Raw genomic sequence first — 21,359 nt, forward strand, 5'->3', positions numbered from 1 at the left:
CCGAAACCTCCTTGGTTTTACTAAGCACAACACCTTTGTCCTGTGATGTGACTCAGACCAAGAGGCCACCTGACACTGAATTCTCTGTCCTGCCAGTCCCCCGCCTGGAGCGTCCCACACGCCCTGCTTTACATCCTGCCGGTGGAGATGTGCCCTTGACGTGTGCAATGTCTCACCCCTGCCCCTGCCCGGGCCGGCCCAGCACGCCCTCCGAGCGCTGCAGGGGGCCCTGGCTGAGGTGACAACGGGGCCTGACAGTGGCCCCGTGCGCGGGTGGACGTTTCCCGAAACTGCCCCCGAGCGGGCTCCTTAGCGGGGCTCTGGCCGCGACTTCAGCGACGCTGGGTCTGTGCCTCCCACTCAGCAGCTGCTCCCCGAGGCCCTGCGGATACAACACCAAGCACCTGTTCCACTGGAGGCATCGTACCAACTGCCCCGGGGAGGCGGGCAGCCCACAGGGGCACCTCCCCAAGTGAGCTGACTCTCTGATCAGGCCAAGGCTCTCAGAAGAGAAACTGAGGCATCCAATGTGGGCAAGGGGGGAACGTGGGGACGGGTGTCCAAGGAGGTGAGAATTTCTAAAGAGCCACACTTGTGGGAAAGCCAGCGTGTTTCCGATTTTCGTGGGTAGGAAAACCCGAAAGTTAGAAGTTCATTGACATTTCCAGAGCTATGGTGTAATGCCCGAGGTCGCGAAACCCCCCACAAGAGACCACCAGAGTCGTAAGTCAAAGCCAAGCGGCAAGGGTCGTTTATTGCAGGTTCGAACCTGGACCTCCGCGCACTCGTTGCCAGTGACGCTAAGAGGCCCCGATCAGGGTTGGTACAGCGTTTGTATAGACAGAGACAAATAGCATAGGGGAGGTTTCAGATTATGGGGGGCCTGATTAGTTGATTTCAAAGTAAGGACATTTGTTGTTCTCTGGTTGGGCGTCCTTTGTCTGTCCTTTGGCGGGAAGGCTTTGTCCGTTACTTGTGGCGGGAGAAAAAGGGGGAAGGGGGAAGGGGAAGAATGTGTTAAGCAAGCAAGATTACAGAAGCGAGAAAATGCTGGTTAGTAAGTATTTCCGTAATCTTGGGGTATAGCAAACTAAGTCTAGAAAAATTTAACGGTGCTCACATCGAACAATAGGCAAGACATACAAAATTTTAAATTCATTCTCTACAATGGTTCCTTAAAAATTCTTATTCCATCTGACTCCGTAGTTCTGCCTTTGATACATTTTCTATCAGTCTGCATCAGCATGGCAGGCTAATCATTGACGACATATCTGTATCTCTCTCCACCTGTATTTGCATCTATATTTATCTATATTTATCTATACCGACATCTACGTCAACACCTATAGCTCTATCTACGTCTATATATCCATATCATCTATCTGTGTGGTCTTTACATCATATTAGTTAAATCAACTCAGAAACAGCACTGCGGACCTCTAGAAGGTCACAGTCAAGAGGCACGGAGTATGTTCATGCGATTAAACAGAATCCAGAGGAGAAATTAACTTCTGACGGGCAGAGAGAGGACCTGGAATGTTTGCGGGCCCGAGGGAGGGAGCTTCCCGTGTCTTTCCTGAGGGGATGTGAGCAGGGAAGTCTGATGTTCACTTCTGGAGGCTGGTAACGGACCATGTGGGAGTCTGGCAGGCAAGGAGGTTCAGGTGATGTATGGAAAACAGTACGCGTCCCGTTAGAAAGAGGATCGTTATACGCTTTCACGAATTCGGGCTTTTGGAGGGCAGAGTTAGCAGAAAATTGGGAATCAAGATTAAATTTGTCGCGCTATATTAATTTGGATGACTGCCACGCAGAAACCGGCCAAATAGCTACTGGGTAAAGGTACTTCCAACATTAGTAGCTGTGTGCCAAAGGCCCGTATCACGTGTGCAGGAGCCACACGCGCAGTTTTAATAATGGGTAACAATTAATTATGGGTGGTGAAAGACGTAGAAAAGCCATGGGTTCTGTAGAGACCAAAACACCCAACATACCGCAGGGAAACATCACAGGTCATAGTCCCTGTATGTCCGTCTAACTGCTAAAAATGCTACTGATGTGTAACTTCCCAGAGATCTTTCTCCGTATAGCGATGATGCCTTAAACCTTATACTTTTATTTATTTTTTCAATATATGAAATTTATTGTCAGATTGGTTTCCATACAACACCCAGTGCTCATCCCAACAGGTGCCCTCCTCAATACCCATCACCCACCCTCTCCTCCCTCCCACCCCCCATCAAATCTCAGTTTGTTCTCAGTTTTTAAGAGTCTCTTATGCTTTGGCTCTCTCCCACTCTACTTTCATAGACCTTAAACTCTCCCTGCACGTTTAACGTATAAAAACGGGATTGGTTTTAACTGAATCACTAAGGCACGCACATCTGAGGTATGTTATTAAATCCCCATTCATTATGATCCGTTTATATCCCATTCATGTATTTGCCTTTCCATGACATTAAATATGCCCCATCAGGCAATATGAATCACACTTTAATGGGAGCACTTCGGTTATAGGGGGAGATAACAGTTCAAGTTGAGTTTTCTCTAAAATGGATGTGCTTTGGGGCACCTGGGTGGCTCAGTCGGTTAAGCATCCGACTTTGGCTCAGGTCGCGATCTCATGGTTTGTGGGTTCGAGCCCTGCCTTGGGCTCTATGCTGACAGCTCAGAGCCTGGAGCCTGCTTCGGATTCTGGGTCTCCTTCTCTCTGCCCCGCCCCCTGCTCATGCTCTCTCTGCCTCTGAAAAATAAACATTGAAAACTTTTTTTTCCAAATAAAATGGATGTACTCTGAGAGAATGTTTTCTATGTGAGGTCATGGCAGTGAGTCTTTGTGTGTTTACCACCAACCCGGTAATACCACATGATGGCCTATTATCCATTGTAGTTTATGCTGGAACCATGACGGGTGTCGATTTATACAGACTAGGAATTGCGCACTCGTGTGGACTTCTTCATTTACTTGTCTCGTTATCCCCACAATATATAAATTAGAAATGACAGGACCGATGAACTGGAAAATCCCCATACAGAATGCAAATTATAGCTAATTGTTCACAATGCTTTTCCTTTATCTTCAATGGCACGGACCTTTTGGGTCATTTTTTTAAAAAGATCAACATGTAAGCATTTTATGTTCAAAACATCCTTTCCATGGGGGAAAGATGCACGTGGCCCCGGAAAAGGGGTGAGCGTTATATGGATTACGGTAAAGGGCACGGGGCCCAAGGTCAAGGACGTTCTGTCTCTAAGGTTTTTCTGTGTGCAGTGAGGTGTGCTAAGACACGAGATCGCTATGCCCAAGGCCAGGCCTGTGCTCAGAGATCCCGAAAAGGCCTTTCTCTACCCTTTTGAGCTGCAGGCTTCCAGAAAATGAATGTAGGTAAAACCAAAAGTAGGAATTAAAAAAGATATACCGTTTGTTCTCAGCACATAAGTCTCCCAGATCACTCTTGAGCATTTAAACTGCAAACAGCATCAACATTCACATTACACACAGTTTCGGTGTCCAAATGTAAATCAGTGTGCCTCAATCCTGCATCACTCGGGGAGCTAGGGGTTGGCTCAGCTCATCTGTCCCTTTGTGTCCACACACACAAGCATCTTGGGGCTCCCCCAGGACAGGGGGAGCAGCCTGGCTGGTTCAGTCTCCCCCTCATGGAAATCATTGTGTCCTACTTTGGAAAGCACCTGCTTCCTTTGTTAGACGCTTTATAAAACCGCATTGAAACTCAATAGACATTTGGCGTGACAGAGTTTAAGGCGCCTTCCTTTTCTATAGGGCACAGTCATCCCAGAAGGAGGGGACAGAGAGAAAACAATCCTGTCTCTTCCGTATTTGGGATCAGCTTCATCTTACAGGACCAGCACCCTATTCTTTCCATAGCCTCCAAAGTCAGCACTGTGTTTGGGAATTCATGCATTTTTTTTCTTAAAGAAAGTCAAAGATGCTAATGACCAAGTGTTGTTGGGTGAGCTTATATATATATACATATTTTTTTTAACGTTTATTTATTTTTGAGAGAGAGAGAGAGAGATAGAATGTGAGTGGGGCAGGGGCAGAGAGAGAGGGAGACACAGAATGTGAAGCAGGCTCCAGGCTCTGAGCCGTCAGCCCAGAGCCCGACGCGGGGCTTGAACTCACAGACCATGAGATCATGACCTGAGCCAAAGTCGAGACGCTTCACCGACTGAGCCACCCAAGTGCCCCGTTGGGTGAGCATTTGAAGAAAAAAATCAACACTGGGTTTTTACGCCCTCACACAACGTATTACAGAAACCTTTTCAAAGTGTGAAATGCTTTCAATTACAAACAGACTCCTGTGCTCTACAAATAGTTCTGTTTTTATTCTACTTTGAATGTAAGTGTGGACGGCCGTGGTGCCTTCCAATGAGAAGGGGTGTGTGGCCTCTGCATAATCCCAAACACGCTTTGACCACGTTCGTGTGTGACGCAGGGGGAGTTGGCGAGGGCAGCTTGGAGCATTCCTTCTTCTGGCTGGTTGCTCATAGACACGTGGTGTAGACATGAAGTGAAGTCTCCCGTCCTGGCCTTAGATGCTGCTGGAGGCCCGCTGGCCAAGGTCCCCTCTCTCCACACACCCCTTGCTCTGTGGGCCACGCACCTGCTGACTGATGCTGCCCCCATCACATTGAACCTCCCTGACTGTCCCCCTGACATCCCAATTTCCCATTCTTTCTGAGCAAATTGGAGAATCCAGGATGGTGTGATTTAGAAGGGCTTGGAAGGCGACTTGTGCATGAGGCTGTACAAGGTGTCGTCATACCCTTCGGCAGAGGAGCTGGGGGTGTTTTGGGGCCTCGGTGATGTTGATTTTCTGCATTTGTCAACGGAATGGACTGCAGGCCAGGTGTTCCTTGAAGGCTGTTTTCTCCTGAGGCTGACTCTGCCCCCATTCCTCTCACTGCCTAAGAGCATTTGCGCTCTGGGTTAATTGAGGCCCCCAGGGCAGGGCTTTGCAACCCCAGTGGGTCTCCCTATCTCGGAAACTGTGATGGCCCCAGTGCTTGCTGTGTCCGGAGGCATGTTCTGCCATGGGTGCAGCAAATGGGTTCGTTTGTTAACGAACAGGGCTCGTGAATGCCCTGTTTTTGCAAACCCTGAGACCCCTTTAAGTCGAGTGCAAACACAGGGGTGATTTTTAAAGGGATTCTCGCCTTCCTGGTCGAGTCACAGGAGCAGGACCCAGCCGTGCTCTGCTCACTGCCACGTCCTGGCAGCCGTGTAACAGGCATTCCCAGGGACCTGGGTCTCCACGCACGCCCACAGGGACGTTTGGATAGAGGATCCGATTTACAAGTGGCGAGGCTCTGAGCAGGAATGCGCAAAGGTCCGGGGGTCAGAGGGAGCGCCCGCAGAGCAGCTCGCCGTTGCAATCCTTGCTTCACGTTGGGCTAGTGAAGGGCAAAGAAAAAAAAAAGAATGGAATCTGGAAACAGGTTTTGTGTCGAGCCAACGTGAAGCATTTCTCTGAAGGGGAATGGTAGAAACTGATCCCTCAAATGTCACATTTTCATGCGGCTGAGACAGGAAAGGCGCTCCAAATACAGTGCAGAATGAAAATAACAAAATGAGCGGTAATCACCTCCCTGGGCTCCCAGCCAACCCTGTACCTCGTCTCCCGAGATTACGCATCTAATTCCCTTCAATTAAATATGACATTTCTTTGGAAGTCTCCAAAGGAGGAAGATTTGGGCAACATAATCTATGCGGTGGTTGGGAATCCCCAGGTGATCCGTGAACATGACTTTGAAGGTTACCTGCCACTGTGGTTTTTACCCGCAGAAACAATGTCGCTTCGTGTCAGAATGTGACTTTTATCTGCGTTTTTAACCAATTTACTTGTTTCCTTCCAGCAAAAGCCAAGTTTGAGGAAAGACATCCCTTCTCCTTATCAGCGGACCCCATTTTCACCCACCGTCTTGGTTACCTGTTGGATAACCCCCGAGACGTGCCTCCAGCACCAAATACTTGGTGGATAAATGAGATACATTTCTCCATGAGATGACACATCCAGAAAATAGAGCATACTCTTCCTGTGTTGGAAAAAACCTTCATTCAATAACCAGCCAATTTTCTCGTTTCTTATATTCATTTTTTGCAGGAGGATTTGAAGGCATGTTGATTTTTTCCCCTGAAATGGCCTTCTTGAAGACCGATGGCTCTCAAAGTATGGCCATGGGGGTCCCCAAGACCCGCTCAGGGGGAACATGAGGTCAGGATGACTTTCCTTACAATACTCAGAAGTTATTTACCTTTTCATTGGGTTGACATTTACAGAGATGCCATAAAAGATAGTGATTTTGCACAAATCGAGTTAGTGTCATGGGGTGCGAGGTGATGGGTGTGCTAATTCACTCGATTATGGAAATTATTTCACAATGTGTACAATATATCAAATCATTCCATTCTACACTTCAAATACATGCAGTGTATTTATTTTTTAACATTTATTCATTTTTGAGAGACAGAGAGAGACAGAGCATGAGCAGGGGAGGGGCAGAGAGAGAGGGGGAGACACAGAATCCAAAGCAGGCTCCAGGCTCGGAGCTGTCAGCACAGAGCCCGACGCAGGGCTCGAACTCACGAAACATGAGATCATGACCTGAGCCAAAGTCAGGCGCTTAACCGACTGAGCCATCCAGGTGCCCCTAAATACATGCAATTTTATTTGTCAACTGTATCTCGATAAAGCTGGGGGGAATCACAGCACTAGATGAGAGGGTAGTTTTATTTTTAATATTGTTTTAATTAAAAAAACATTTTAGGAAACTCCATGCTGTTTTCCACAGCGGCAGCACCGGTTTGCATTCTCACCAATAGTGCGAGAGGACTCCTATTTCTCCACATCCTCACCAACACCTGTTTTGCTCTTTTCTTCCTCATTTTCTTCCTTCCTTTCTTCCTTCCGTAAAATTCATTCTAACAGGTACGAGGTAATATCTTATGCATTTAAAAATTTAGGATGGTAGGTCTTCTATAAAATGTTCTTACCATAATGAAAAAAAAAAGAAAGAGAAAGAAAAAAACAATGAAAAGAAAAAGTGGTATTTAGCCATACAAATCATCATTATTTTTTTTGCTGACGTGCACCAATAGATGAGCAAAAGTTCCACCTAAGGACGTCCTTCGCGAAACAAAATCATTCACTTGATTACATCTTGACCCTTGCGTTCACATCTTCGTAAGATAGAACGCCGTTTTTTAGTTGAGTGAAGGAAAGGAGTGACCAATTATAGTTCCTCGGATTTTGGTGTTTGACAGATCTTTTCTTGAAAATGAACGAAAAGGGTCTGTCCCTTCAAGGCAAGCAAGTAACAGTATTTGTCGACAATGATGAGTTTGGATTTGCCAGAGACAGTGGAGTTTTGGAAAATTTGTATGCAGGGTGGTACACAGCCTTCCCATATTTAAAGATCGTTTCTGACCAGATCAGTGGTGGTTATTAACATAGGTGGTTTCTGCTACTGTGTGATAACATTTGTCAAAACCTGCAAGATCCCAGGCGCCTGGGTGACTCAGTCAGTTAAGCGTCCGTCTTCGGCTCAGGTCGTGATCTCGCGGTTCATGGGTTCGAGCCCCGCGTCAGGCTCTGTGCTGACAGCTCGGAGCCTGGAGCCTGCTTTGGATTCTGAGTCTCCCTCTCTCTCTGCCCCTTCCCCCGCTCACACTCTGTCTCTGTCTCCCTCTCTTTCTCAAAGAAATAAATAAACATTAACAAGTTTTTTAAAATCTCAAAGAAATAAGCATTAAAAAATTGGTTTAAAAAAAACACCAAGAGCCATGAAACGCAGGGGACTGATATTTTCCAAATGAACAATGTATGATGTTATTGTGAAATCATGCATGGATAAAAGGTCCCCCGAAATACAATCTGCATTTGGTGCAGTTGGTTATTGATTGATTGTAATAGAACAGAGGAAGAAGATTTCTCTGATGATCACTTTAGATTCCCGGTGGCCACTAACTTTTAAGTACCGTTTGTTGGATTCTGGTGTAGTTTCAAACCTTCTCTTTCCTAATTACCTACCTTGTGAGCACAGATTTCCTTCATCTGCCAACCACAAGATGTTGCAACACACTCGAGGCAGAAATTTAGAGCATTGGCAAAAATGTGAGAGAACATCATTGCTTCCACTCACTTTTATCGTCTTCGAGAATATAGTTCTCCGTGTTCGTACCTGTTCGCCGTTGCTGTATTCTATGTCCATTGTTGTTATGTTTCAGTAAATTAATAAGCACACTTAAAAACTCTCAGCTCGAACTTCTACGACAGCAGGTGAAATCCACGAGAGAAGGTCTTGGTGTGTGTGAAAGGGTTTAGAAGTGTAAAGAGGCCTGGCCAAGTTCCGGGGCCACTGAATACCCCTCATCTATTAGAAGGGCTTTTAGTGATGCCTCGATATTTTACTGCCTGTGTGAATCTGCTTTGAATCTTGGGGAAACCCTGGAGAATACCTAATGGAGCGTGATGAGGTTTTGGGCACTGATGGTGGGGTTCGTGGGGTCCGGAGCTGATGGCCAAGAAAGAATTCTTGAAGACGTCTTTGGTGCAAAAAAAGGTGATTTTATTGAAGCTCGGGGGCAGGACTTGTGGGCAGGAAGAGCTACCCCAGACCACAGGAGACACTGGTTATATACTATGGAAGGGGGGGGGGGAGGTAAAGTCCAGGGGAAGTTTCCAGTGAGATTTTCATGTGCCAAAGAAGTCTCCCAGGATACTGGAGGCTTGGCCATTGTCAGGCTAAGGTGGTTTTTCCCTCTAGCAAAGCATTAGCATTAAGACAGTAGGGAGTTTCTGGAGAAACGTTTTACTCTGCCTGCCTCAAGGATTTGCCAAAGGGCTGCAGGTTGGAAGGAAATTGAGCTTTATCTGCCATTTCCTTCGCCTTTGTTTCCCACAACAGACTGCAATGTACTCTATGCTAGGTCTCAGCTGATAGCTACACCGCACTGTTTGAGCCCGGTCAGCTTTGCTGCTGAGGTAAGTGGCATCCGGGTTTTACGGGCCCCAAGGCATGCTCAGCAAGGTGAGTTAACCTGCCCGGTGCCACTGAGTTCAGAACAGCCTTCTGTCAACCCGTCAGCTGCCCTGATGGTGGTGCTAGTAACCCCTTCTCCACAGGAGACTTTCTGCCTTCCAATTAATTACAGGTGCATTTCAGGTTTGACTATTACACATGTAAACACATAATTGATTTATACCCCTTGCTGTTTCAAGTTGGGTACGTGTGTATTATTCAAACATGCATGGAAACTCATTAGAATGCTCTTATTAAAAGGAAATCCAAAAAGGATCCCATTCTCCAAGAGGAAACTCAATTAAACATTCTTTATAGATAGATAAATAGATAAGTAGATAGATATAGAGATGGATGGATGGATAGATGATAGGTAGATATAGATATCGATATAGATGATATAGATATAGATATTTAGTAATTAGCATTCAACCTTAACAAGTAATCTTAGATAGATTAGATGCATCCGAATCCATTTCTGATTTTTTTTCCCCAATAAAACAAGGGGAAAAAAATTAGTACACCTTTTCTTCCTTCCAATTTGTGCTTTTATAACAACACTTTCACATTTCCAATTTTTTGGTACTGTAATTAAGTCTTTTGGGCTTCACGGTTGGTTGAATTCCAAAAGTGTTCTAACTCAAAAAAAGAAAGTATTCCAATCGTATGTAAATATTATTCATTTAAACATTTTAATTGGATTCATAGAGATGAAAATGTATTCTTAACATCATTGAAACTTTGCTGCTAAAAACAAACACACTTCCAAGTGTCAAGGTCTGCTGGATTGTCTAATAATTTTCCTTCCGCTCTCATTTCTTCTGATTTGGTGCAATTTCTGATGACCTGGTCTAATGTTTCTTTTATTTCTTTTCATTCAGATGAAAGGTTTCCTTAATGATCAGGTTTTAAATTTAAAAAGTGTGTACGGCAGGGGAAGTTAGAGGAACCATTCTGGATTCTCACAGTTTTTAACACATCGCTGTATTCCCTGTATGTGTGTGGCCTTTTACAACATTTCTGGGTTAAAATAATGTATTTTTCCCTCTTCCGCTAATGAAAGACTCTGGTTTATTGTCTTCCAGCTTCCACTGTTCTCGACAAGAAGTATGTTTAACTGACCTTTATACATTTTTAGACATTTTCTTTCTAGAAGTTTCTACACCTTGTAACCAGGGAGTGGGGCTTTTGTTTTGATCCTCCTCACCTTTTGTTGGGACATTCCTGTTTCTATTTCAAAATTTTGTGTAATTCAGGGGGTGACTTTTTTTATACATCTTTATAATAAATATAATGGATGTATACACATGTTGACATATTTATATAAATATATATTAGACGCGATGTATATATGATATAGTACACACAGATGTGCACATGTGCACACACACCCCCTCCTACTTTCTATAGGAACGTTCTCTTATTTTCTGTCTGGATTCTCTCTCTCTCTTTCGATGGTGAGTCTTCAGAGAGAGAGAGATACATTGAGACAGTCAGTTACCTGTCTTCTTAGTAATGCACTTTTCCTGTGAGTGCATGTATGAAATTTTATTTTACAATTGTCAGATAATAAGGTTATGTGGACATAACCTTCACTTACACTTAGATACTCCAGCATGCTTTGTTTTTAAAAAAGCACAGAAATGCCCCCAAGATATCACGGGTGCAGGACTATTATCTAATCCACAGACCTTGTTCAAATTATGCCAACTGTCCCACTAATTCCCTTTATAGGAGAAAAAAGAGAGAATAGTAGATTTTCTCATCCAGGACACAATCCAGGATCCTGGTTCACATTTAGTTATCACATGTCTTTAATCTCTTTTGATGTGGAAGGGTTGCTAAGCTTTCTTTGTCTTTCATGATACTACTTGAATTATTTATTTTTAGGATTCCCTTGATTTGGATATGATGGATGTTTCGCGCTCAGATGAGGTTATGCATTTTTGATGATACCACGAAACAGACGCGATGTTTTCGGGACACATCAACAGACACAGGCACCTGTCCTCTGGTTATCCTATTTCTGGGGCTGTTTGCCTCAATGACTTGGTTCAGGGATTTCTGTGGCCTTCTCCTCTGTAATTGTACCAACTTTTCCCTTGCAATTAATACATATCCTATGGGGAGATATTCTGGCTTTCAGTAAATATCTTTCCCACCAACTTTCGCCCACCCATTTGGTTCTTTCCTGAAAGGATTATTTTTATGATGGTTGACAAAGGGTGAGTTTCAAACTACATCATTTCTTCTTTGTTTATTAAATTGCCTTTCTTTCACAAGAAAGTGCTTTCCCTTTCTCCCTATTCATCCCTTCACTTAGAATAGGTAGACTATTATCTATTTGGATGCCCACACTGTCCCAGATTTGGTTAGTGTCTCTGCAGGTTGTCAGCTAAGTTCTTCAAGTGTGTCCCACACATTCTCTGAGCACTTTCTTATTTTCTGGCACAAGATGATCATGCCTAACCTGCTTCTTCCATAATCCCAGCACTGGAATCAGCCATTTGCCCCAGTTACTTTTAGTGGAGAATGGTGATTAGAAACCACAATCTAGGTGATGGGTGCGCTCATAGTTAGTGGGATGTTTGGGGATGTCATTCTTGTAGATCCTGTCATGGGACATAATATAGATTAATATATATAATTATAAAATAAATAGAATATAAACATAATAAGTATAATATAATTACACAATACATATTAATATGTTATAGCTTATAGTATTATATACTATACTATATACTATTATATATACTTTATAATGTACTTATATATAATATACAGTATATAATTATAGTATACTTGTATTATATATACTATATATGCTGTAAGATATATTCATACATAATATCATATATAATATATATGAAATCTAATCCTTGGGTTCCTTCTAGCTTTCCTCCTTTGTATCTTTTTTAATCTCTATTCTCCAGCAATGAGCACCCTGATTTCTATCACCCACAGATATTTACTCACAGGTGCTATCCAAGAATATGCATTAAGCTGTTATAGAATGGCTCACCTGTACCAGTGGAAACCAACGGTTTCAAGGGAAGTTGGACACGCATTTAGATCCCCTCTATCTTTCGCTTGGAGTAGACAGTCAATGTTGTGTGCAGGACCCCTTTTGTCCCCTTCTCTTCAATGTGCTTATATGACTCATTGGAAATATAGTTGGGTTCATTTGTTGTTTGAACTAACTTTTATATCCGCCCCCCCCTCCATCCTTTTGATTATATGTCTGTTTCTGAGGATGTGAGGCATAATACACAGCTAATACACATAATACACATAGTCACAGTTACGTGGTGCCTGGATGGCTCTGTGAGTAGACCATCCAACTCTTGATCTCAGGGTCATCAGTTCAAGCCCTATGTACCCTTCCTGTGTTGGAAAAAAATCTTCATTCAATAACCAGCCAAGTTTCTTGTTTCTTGTATTCATTTTTGCCAAAGGATTTCAAGGCATGTTGATTTTCCTCCCCAACATTTTGCAATTTCTATATAATTGTGACAAATATCACCACTTCCTGATTTACTCTTACTGTATTATTTTTTATGCCAATGAACCTTTTCATTTTTCACTTTACTTTTTGGCTTCTTTATGTTTTTGTGCACAAGAGAAAGACTAGGAGACTTGTATTTTGCTTTTTCACTTAGCAATACTATCTGAAGATTCTCCATGCCAGTTCAAAAGAACCATTTGTATTTTCTCTCTCTTTTTTTAAATTTTCAGTTTCCTAATCCCATAGTCTGTGTATTCCCCATGGTTTATTCAAGCACTCTCATATGTATGGGCATGTAGGGTTTTTCCCCCCAATATTTTGCAATTTCAAACAATGCTACCATGAATCTCCTTGTAGGTGTGTGTTTTCATCCTGTTGGAAGCATATCTTCAGGGTAAATTCTGAGCATTGCTACTGAAGGCTTGAAAGTTAACGAATATATAGTGATTTTGTTGTTGTTTGCAATATTTTTTGCTTTATTGTTTTTCAGATGGTGTTGAATTTCCCTTCAAGAGGGTGATAAAACTCTGGGTTCACTGGAAATTGACAAGGATTTAAGTTTCCTTATCACCACAGCAAATTTTCATAAAATATTTAGGAGGGAACTGCGATCCCAGTGAAGGTATAAATTTAGTTTCTGTTTCTCTGAGTGTGGCTGAACATCTTTTTTTCCCCTGTGATTAAGGGCCATTCTCTCTCTCTCTCTCTCTCTGTATATATATATATACACGCACACACACACATATTGCTTATTAATGATTTTTTTGCCAATTAAAAAAACTTTTTAGTTGTGTTTTCTCAACTTACAGAAAAATCTTTATTCATTAAGTTTATGTAGCCCTTAATCTACTATGTATGTTGTGAATATTTTCTGTATTTTTCTCACTTGCCTTTTGACTTTGTTCACAGTGTTAAGGGGTTGGAGACTTTTGCTTGTTTGCTTGCTTGCTTTTTGTTTTTTGCTTTTCGTGGGAGTTTTTTTTTTTCGCTTCTTTGTTTTGCCATTCAAAAAATCTTTTGAATGTAGTCAGAATTTTTAAAGAGGCATTTGTGACATATCTGGGTTTTTAGTCATAGTTATGAAAGGGAATTCACTCATGTTATATTTGGCACTAATATTTTTCTTTTCTTTTTCTTTAATATTTTTATTTTAACATTTAATTTCCCCATCTGGAGTCTAGTCTTTCCTTTGCTGTGAAATACACAACTAATGCCAATTGTTTTCTAAGCGTCTAACCAGTTGTCCCAACACTATGTAGTAAGAAGTAAACGTCTGCCCAATAATTTGAGATGCTGTTTCAGGCACCTCCCCATATATATTGGAGCCTAGTTATGAACTTTCTCTTTGATTCCACTGATTTTTTATCATATAAAACTACACCATTTTTAAGAATAGAGACCCTGTACTTTTTAAACGTCTGGTAGGGCTACTTCTCAATAACACTGAAGGTTTTGTGTGTTTTTTTTTTTTTTTAGTGTATTTCTAATTATCTTCACACATTTTTTCATATAAACTTTAATAGCATCCTCCCAAGCTGCATAAATGGAGTATGTGTATGTTTTTATGGCATTGCATGGAGCGTATTTATTGTCATGGGGAGAATCTCCATCTGGAAATGGTTATTGTTCATCTGCGTCCAATAACCCCCTTTTTATTTATTTATTTTTTAATTTTTTTTAACGTTTATTTATTTTTGAGACAGAGAGAGACAGAGCATGAACAGGGGAGGGGCAGAGAGAGAGGGAGACACAGAATCGGAAACAGGCTCCAGGCTCCGAGCTGTCAGCACAGAGCCCGACGCGGGGCTCGAACTCACGGACCGTGAGATCATGACCTGAGCCGAAGTCGGACGCTTAACCGACCAAGCCACCCAGGCGCCCCAATAACCCCCTTTTAAAAGACCCATTCATTTTGCCCTTTGTGCGAGCCCTATTCGAATGTATTAGGCACTGCTTTCTTTCTGTATCCCATCATTAATCATAGTTAGAAATCATTGGGAATATGGAAGATAGAGTAATCCCTGCATGTAGCCAATGATATGAACAACAGATTTATCATGATTGGCGAAACAATTACCACTTTACACATATTTATAATGCCAGTATCGAAGACAGTCTTTATATTTGACCAGCTCAGAGGAATGTGTAAGCTGTCAAGTGTATTCTTTTATTGCTGAAACGTACGTGATATTTCAGACTTGTTTTTCTTTCCTTTGCTGTCTTTCTTTTCTTTTTCCAGAAGAAAAAAAAAGTTAACGGTTTTTAGAATTCACTCCAGAGAAGCCTTTATTTAATCATCCACGTGAGCTGGACTAATTAGACTTTTCGGTCCTGGATGCTTCCAAAGCTCTGAGCAGAATTACCTTCAAGTGTTACTTGGGGCGTCCCATTAGCATTCCAAAGCTGTTGTGTAATTCTGCCCAACTCCTCAGATTTTATAGCTATGATGTCTTTTATCTGACTTCCACTTTCTTTCAATAAAGAAACTGAAGTAGTATTTTCTTTGAGATGTCTAGACCTATCGAAATTGATAATATCTGAATGACACAGTTCTAAGATTAATAAAGACCAGTGGCTGTGTTATCAAAAACCTGCCAAACATATTTATCTTCAGAGACTATTATTTTACATAAAAATCCAGCAGTGACTTTCATAACTTTTAAGCATATGGGCTGGGTTCATTAATATGCTAACTTCTTCACATTATTCATAGACGCTCTTCTGATTAGACGTTAACATGCAATATTATCATTAAATAGCACAGAAAGAGCCTTTATTTTCCATGAAGTCATTAAGCCAGCTGGTCCTTCTCTAATTTTTCTTCAGCATCAACTTTGTATATTAATGAAAACCATTATTTTGAAATATTTAACAGACACCGAAGAGAATGATCAAAGAATTGAGATAATTTAGCCTGAAGAAATAAAACCTGAGGAATGATTAAACTTTAAAAAAAAAATCACGCAGAGAACAACCATTTCCAAATTCCTTAACGACACGGGAATGGGAAGCCAGCTAAGGTTCAGGGGGAAAGTTATACATTTTAGAGCTTTTAACAGAGTACATTGTGGTTACTGTATCTTCCTAGTAGGATGGTTCTGAAGCCTTCAGTTCTTGAATATATTTATCATTCATCCAATGGGTCAACACATGTGGCCAGTTTCAGCAAATTATAGAGTTCCACGTTGAACGTGAATTTCAGATACACAGTATTTTTATTACAGGTGTGTCCGTGTAATACATGGCAAGTGTCTTTCCAATAAAAATATGCATTGTTTATATTTCAAATGTAACTGGGCATCCTGTATCTCATCTGGCAACTCTAGACCTATGTCTGGAGAATGCCATGTAGCTAAATAGACCAATGAGCCATAATCACTGCGTTCGGTAATATGCTGGTCTACAATCGAAGGTCTACAACCTTCTCATAAATTCAACCATATTTTTAATAAAATCATATGAAAATACTTTACCATCTAAATCAGATCAGTATGAAGCATCGATTTGGCCACAACAGAAGGTGGAGGGTTTATAGTGGCCTGGGATTGACCATCGAAACCTTCTCTCTCCTCCAAAAGCAGTAAGGTATGAGTCCCACCCTACCAATCATGGGGACTATTGTTTCTGTGTCTCACGTTAGCAGGCACTGCTATTTTATTTCATTTCATTTCACTTCATTTCATTTTACTTTATCTCCTCTCATCTCCTCCTATCCTATCCTATCCTATCCTGTTATTTTTAATTTGAGAGAGAGAGAGTGGGAGCCAGGGAGAGGGACTGAAAGAGACAAAGAATCTCAAGCAGGCTCCACACTCAGCACAAAGGCCGGCTGGGGGCTCGATCCCCGACCCTGGGATCACGACCTGAGCTGAAATCAAGAGTCAGACGCTCAACTGGGTGAGCCACTCAGGTGCCCCAAGTCACCGCCATTTTTAATGGCACATGTCAGTGATGGTCGGGCAAATTCAAAATATATTAAGAAAAGCCAACTCTGAATGCAATATATCCACAATCTTAGACTCACACGCAGTCTAAGATTGTGCAGGCTGCCCTAAGTATGGACACATGAGAAAAGGAATGCACACTTTGTACGTGCATTAAATCCCTTCTCTCATAAGAGAGCATGTGATCTGAAGGGAAGGAAATTCAATGCAACATTTATTAAGTACCTACAACTGAATTATGCTAGACACTGTCAGAAACAAATCGGTGAATGAAAATAGTCATTGTTCTCCAGAATTCATTATCAGATAGCGGAGAATGATGTGCACATAAATAGCTCTATTACAAGGCATATGGAGATAAATGGGTTTGCTCCTTTTGTAAGCTTCAAAGACAACAGGTATAATGTGGTTTATATAACTTCCACTTTCAATTAAAAAAAACCCAAAATAATCTTCATGAGACATGAATAACGCTATCAACATGGATGATAAGGGAGCATTTCTTAATTCTTCCTATGTATAATTAATAGAGTCCTTCTCGACAGAGTAGGATATGAAAGGAGATAATAGCATTTCAGTTTTCATGTGGCGACCTCTAGAATGTTGATGCTTGTAGGTAAGAAAGATATTCCAGGAAGGTGGAACCATATCAGCAATTATTTACTGTTCATTGAGTTTGAAAATTAAGTAACCAGAAAGCTTAGCAAACGTGGTCTCTTTGCCTTGACTACGTGAAATCCAGATTAAATCGGGTTAAGGCATGACTTCGGGGTCAGGAGATAGTAATACAGAAAGGAGACAGAATGGCCAAAGCAAGATGAGGCCACGATGTTGAAAAGTTACTATTATTGTAATTTTTGGCTAAATGTCAAGGACTTCAATTTTCTCCCATAGCACAAAAGTCTGAGTGCTATGCCTAATTTTTTTTTAATTTTTTTCAATGTTTATTTATTTTTGGGACAGAGAGAGACAGAGCATGAATGGGGGAGGGGCAGAGAGAGAGGGAGACACAGAATCGGAAACAGGCTCCAGGCTCTGAGCCATCAGCCCAGAGCCTGACGCGGGGCTCGAACTCACAGACCGTGAGATCGTGACCTGGCTGAAGTCGGACGCTTAACCGACTGTGCCACCCAGGCGCCCCTATGCCTAATTTTTTGAATATTTGATTTATGGTGCATATTTAAGAAAAATATTCCCACAAATACAATGACAGGTGCCCCAAATATCTGGGCAAAATGGAAGATGCCTCTAACCTTTGTAATACCCCAAAATGGTGTACGTCGCGAATTTTTTACAGGCATACCTCAGAGATATTGCTGGTTTTGTTACAGACCACTTCAATGAAGCTAATATCTCAGTAAAGCGAGTCAAGTGAATTTTTTTTTTTTTTTGGTTTTCCGACGCATATATAAGTTACGTTCACATAATACTGTGGTCTATTAAGTGTGCAATAGGATTATGTTTAAAAGAACATGCCCATACCTTAATTGACAAATACTTTGTGGCTAAAAAATATGCTAATCATCATCTGAGCTCTCTACGAGTTGTAATCAGTGATCACAGATGACATTTTTATAGATATATAAACGTATTGATATACAAACATCTATGTTTATTTATATGTATATACAGATACACATGCATCATACGATACACCTTGAAGAAGTGAACATACACGCATACGTATATGTCACGTATGTAGATATGTGTATATACACATGCTATCTATTTGAATAAATAGGAAATTAAATAAATTATATAATATACATTTTCGTGGAAGCAAAAATAATCCAAAAAATCTGTCTACTTTTCCCGATTATATAAACAAAACATGGGGCGCCTGGGTGGCTCAGTCAGTTAAGTGTCTATCATAATGTCACAATTTGTGAGTTTGAGCCCCGTGTCGGGCTCCGTGTTAACAGCTCAGAGCCTGGAGTCTGGAGCCTGCTTCAAGTTCTGTTTCTTCCTCTCTCTGCCCCCCTCCCTCACTCAAGCTCTGTCTCTCTCCCTCTCTCAAAAATAAACATTAAAAAAAAATTTTAAAGCAAAACAAAGACGCCTGGGTGGCCCAATTGGTTAACAGTTTGGCTCTCGATTTCAGCTCAGGTCATGATCTCATGGTTCGAGCCCCGCATCAGACCCTATACAGTGTGGAGGCTGCTTGGGAATCTCTCTCTCCTCCTCTCCCTCTGTCTCTCCCCTGCTGGCCCCCACACTCTCTCTCTTAAAATACATAAACTTTTAACAAAGAAGGTAATTACCTGCAAAAAGGCATCTATTACATCTATAAATTTATACAAGTAAATCCTTTACTGTTTTTATATTTTTGCATAATATGGTGTTTGACTTTAGCCAAACACAAAACTAGATAGCCTGACAAAGAAAGGGAGGGAGAGGAGGATAATTGAGACAAATTCATGTATTTTTATTGAAACTACACCATACCCAGTTCCACTAAATGCTAGTTTTAATGCACGCCACATTTTACAAGCCCGAAACCTCACTTACATGTTGGAGGCACAATTACATTTGCAGGAAGAGTAATGCTGAATACAGAATGTTCTTTTCTTTCTGCTGAACAGAATATAAAGTGATCGCGAGCTCTCGGGACCCGCTGCGTTAGATGTAGTCCATTAACAAAGGACCCGACTGGAATTCATCAAGTCCTCCTGGTTTTTAAACCTTGCTGTCAGACTGGGTGTAAGATAGCGACGTTGAAGTTTGCACTCCGAGAACTTTACGTATCGTGTTGGCTTTTATGCGATTTGAGTGGATTAGTCCATCCTTCAAAGTAAAAGCATTTCATCAGAAGCACTGCTAATGTTATACGTCTTCCATTTCACAGATCTCGCTACAAAATGCTTTCACACGGTGTCGGTGGAACAGGTTAAAATGTGATGTGGCATGTGCTGTGTTACACACAGGAGTCCTAGAAAACGCCTCCCCACCAAGATTTATGTGATTAAGGGGAGGCTAGGAACATAAGCAATGAAAACAGCAAAAATTCAGGAGCGATCGGCACTCTTACTATTCACTTAAGGTTGAATAGATCAAGGATTTTCTTGATCCTAGTAACTGAAGTTACTCTTGCAGGGACGTCCCGATTATTAATCAAAACATTATTTATTAATGTATATTTTTGAGAGTAGACTGAATAGAGTCCATTTCTAGAAACTCATTGGTGCATGTCTGCCTTCATAAATAAGTGCCATAAATGGGAAATTGGTCTAAACGCAAGCCCTTGACACGATGCCAAGGAGCACTGAGTAATCACCGAGTTAAAAATTTTCACGTCAAAGGTTTATTCATAAATTCTGAACACTGATTTCTTGGTCACTTCCCAATGGCAGTTCTTGAACATGATAACATGTATTATTTGTGTGTGTATTATGTATATATTATTATGGTGCATATCCATGAAAACATATATATATATACACACACATATACATATGTATATGTATATGCAAGTACATGAATATATATGCATATATACATGCATACACATGTATGTATGTGTGCATATCCATATGTATAGGTACATGCATATCCATGAATATATATGTATATATATGCATATTCATGGATGTGTGTGTGCAAATACATGCACATATCTATATGCATGTACACATCCATGTATATGCATGGATGTATATGTATATATACATGCATATACATGGATATGTGTGTGCACATGTGTATGTGTATATCCATTAATATATAGGCCTACATACATGCATATACCTGTGTGCATATACATATATATGTATATACACCTTTTACATATACACATGGGTGTTTATACATATATGTATATGCTTGTCCATGCATATGCATACACATGCCTACAGTTGTCTATGAACTCACTAGTCTTATCTTCATTTAATTCAACATTTATGCACAGATGCAAGTACATAGATACTATATATATATCACATATGTGATTATATATATGTCATATATATGTATTACATACATGTGTATGTAATATGGTAGATGTAATTACATGTAACTCCATGTATAATTATATCCACATCTAATTACATTTTCTCAACCCAACTTTCTGCAGGCATAAACATCAAGTAAATAAACCTTGGCTAGAGCAGATGCAAACCCCAAATTTCTGCTGCATTTTCCAGTATCTTTTGAAGTTCTGTGCTTGATTTTCCTCCAAGAATTCTGCAGGTTGGTAACTAAAGTATTAGTTCTGACAGACACCCACGAACGCGTGTGGGTCCCCAGCCAGGTCCCCGTTTTTCTCCTTTGAGGAACCCGCATCCCTCTACATGTGTGAGGTAGACCAGATACCTCACTATGCTCTGGGAATCCATTGTAATGTTGTGGTTCTGGGGTTCTGAGGCTGGCAAGGGGGTTGTCCCACTGGTCAGGGCCATGTTTACTTCAAAGGATGGCTTGAAATTGGACTCTTGTCTCTCTCTCAAAAAACCCCACAAATTTAAACTACAAAATCTTTTTCACGTAGAGTACGTTCAGTGAGTTCCATCGTCAATGCCGCGCACTCATCAACAGGTTACTGAAGTGGGTGCAGTAATAGACCATCAAGGCAAGGGAATTTCTGGTCGGTTATTTTTCTTTGAAGTGATGCTCGAATGCGATGGTAGAAGGCACTTCAATTAGTAATCGCAGCCCAGGGCTCAGTGAAGGCAGTGGTTTGGCAATCCACATACGGCCGCAACAAGCCAGTTTAATTGGCTCACCGGCGGTAAGAACCTAGTGTGGTAGATATTTCTTACCATGCTATGTATGGATCCTTAAAGAAAGAAAAACTCTGATTTGAAATGTTATTTCTCAGCTCAGGGTGTCACCAGGAAAGAAAGGATTGTCCTATTTACCTTAAAAAT

At 41.3% G+C, this 21,359-nt stretch overlaps 1 long non-coding RNA gene across 1 annotated transcript in view; it reads right to left on the reverse strand.

The window, feature by feature from the left end:
- Window positions 1-18,898: 18,898 nt before the first annotated feature.
- Window positions 18,899-21,359, reverse strand: part of LOC123383337 — a 275,231-nt gene continuing 272,770 nt past the window's right edge. The window contains exon 14 of the long non-coding RNA XR_006592928.1: window positions 18,899-19,281. This is a non-coding gene — a long non-coding RNA (uncharacterized LOC123383337). The remainder of the gene's footprint in view (window positions 19,282-21,359) is intronic.

This window comes from Felis catus, chromosome X (genome assembly GCF_018350175.1).
Source record: "Felis catus isolate Fca126 chromosome X, F.catus_Fca126_mat1.0, whole genome shotgun sequence".
Lineage (NCBI taxonomy): Eukaryota > Metazoa > Chordata > Mammalia > Carnivora > Felidae > Felis > Felis catus.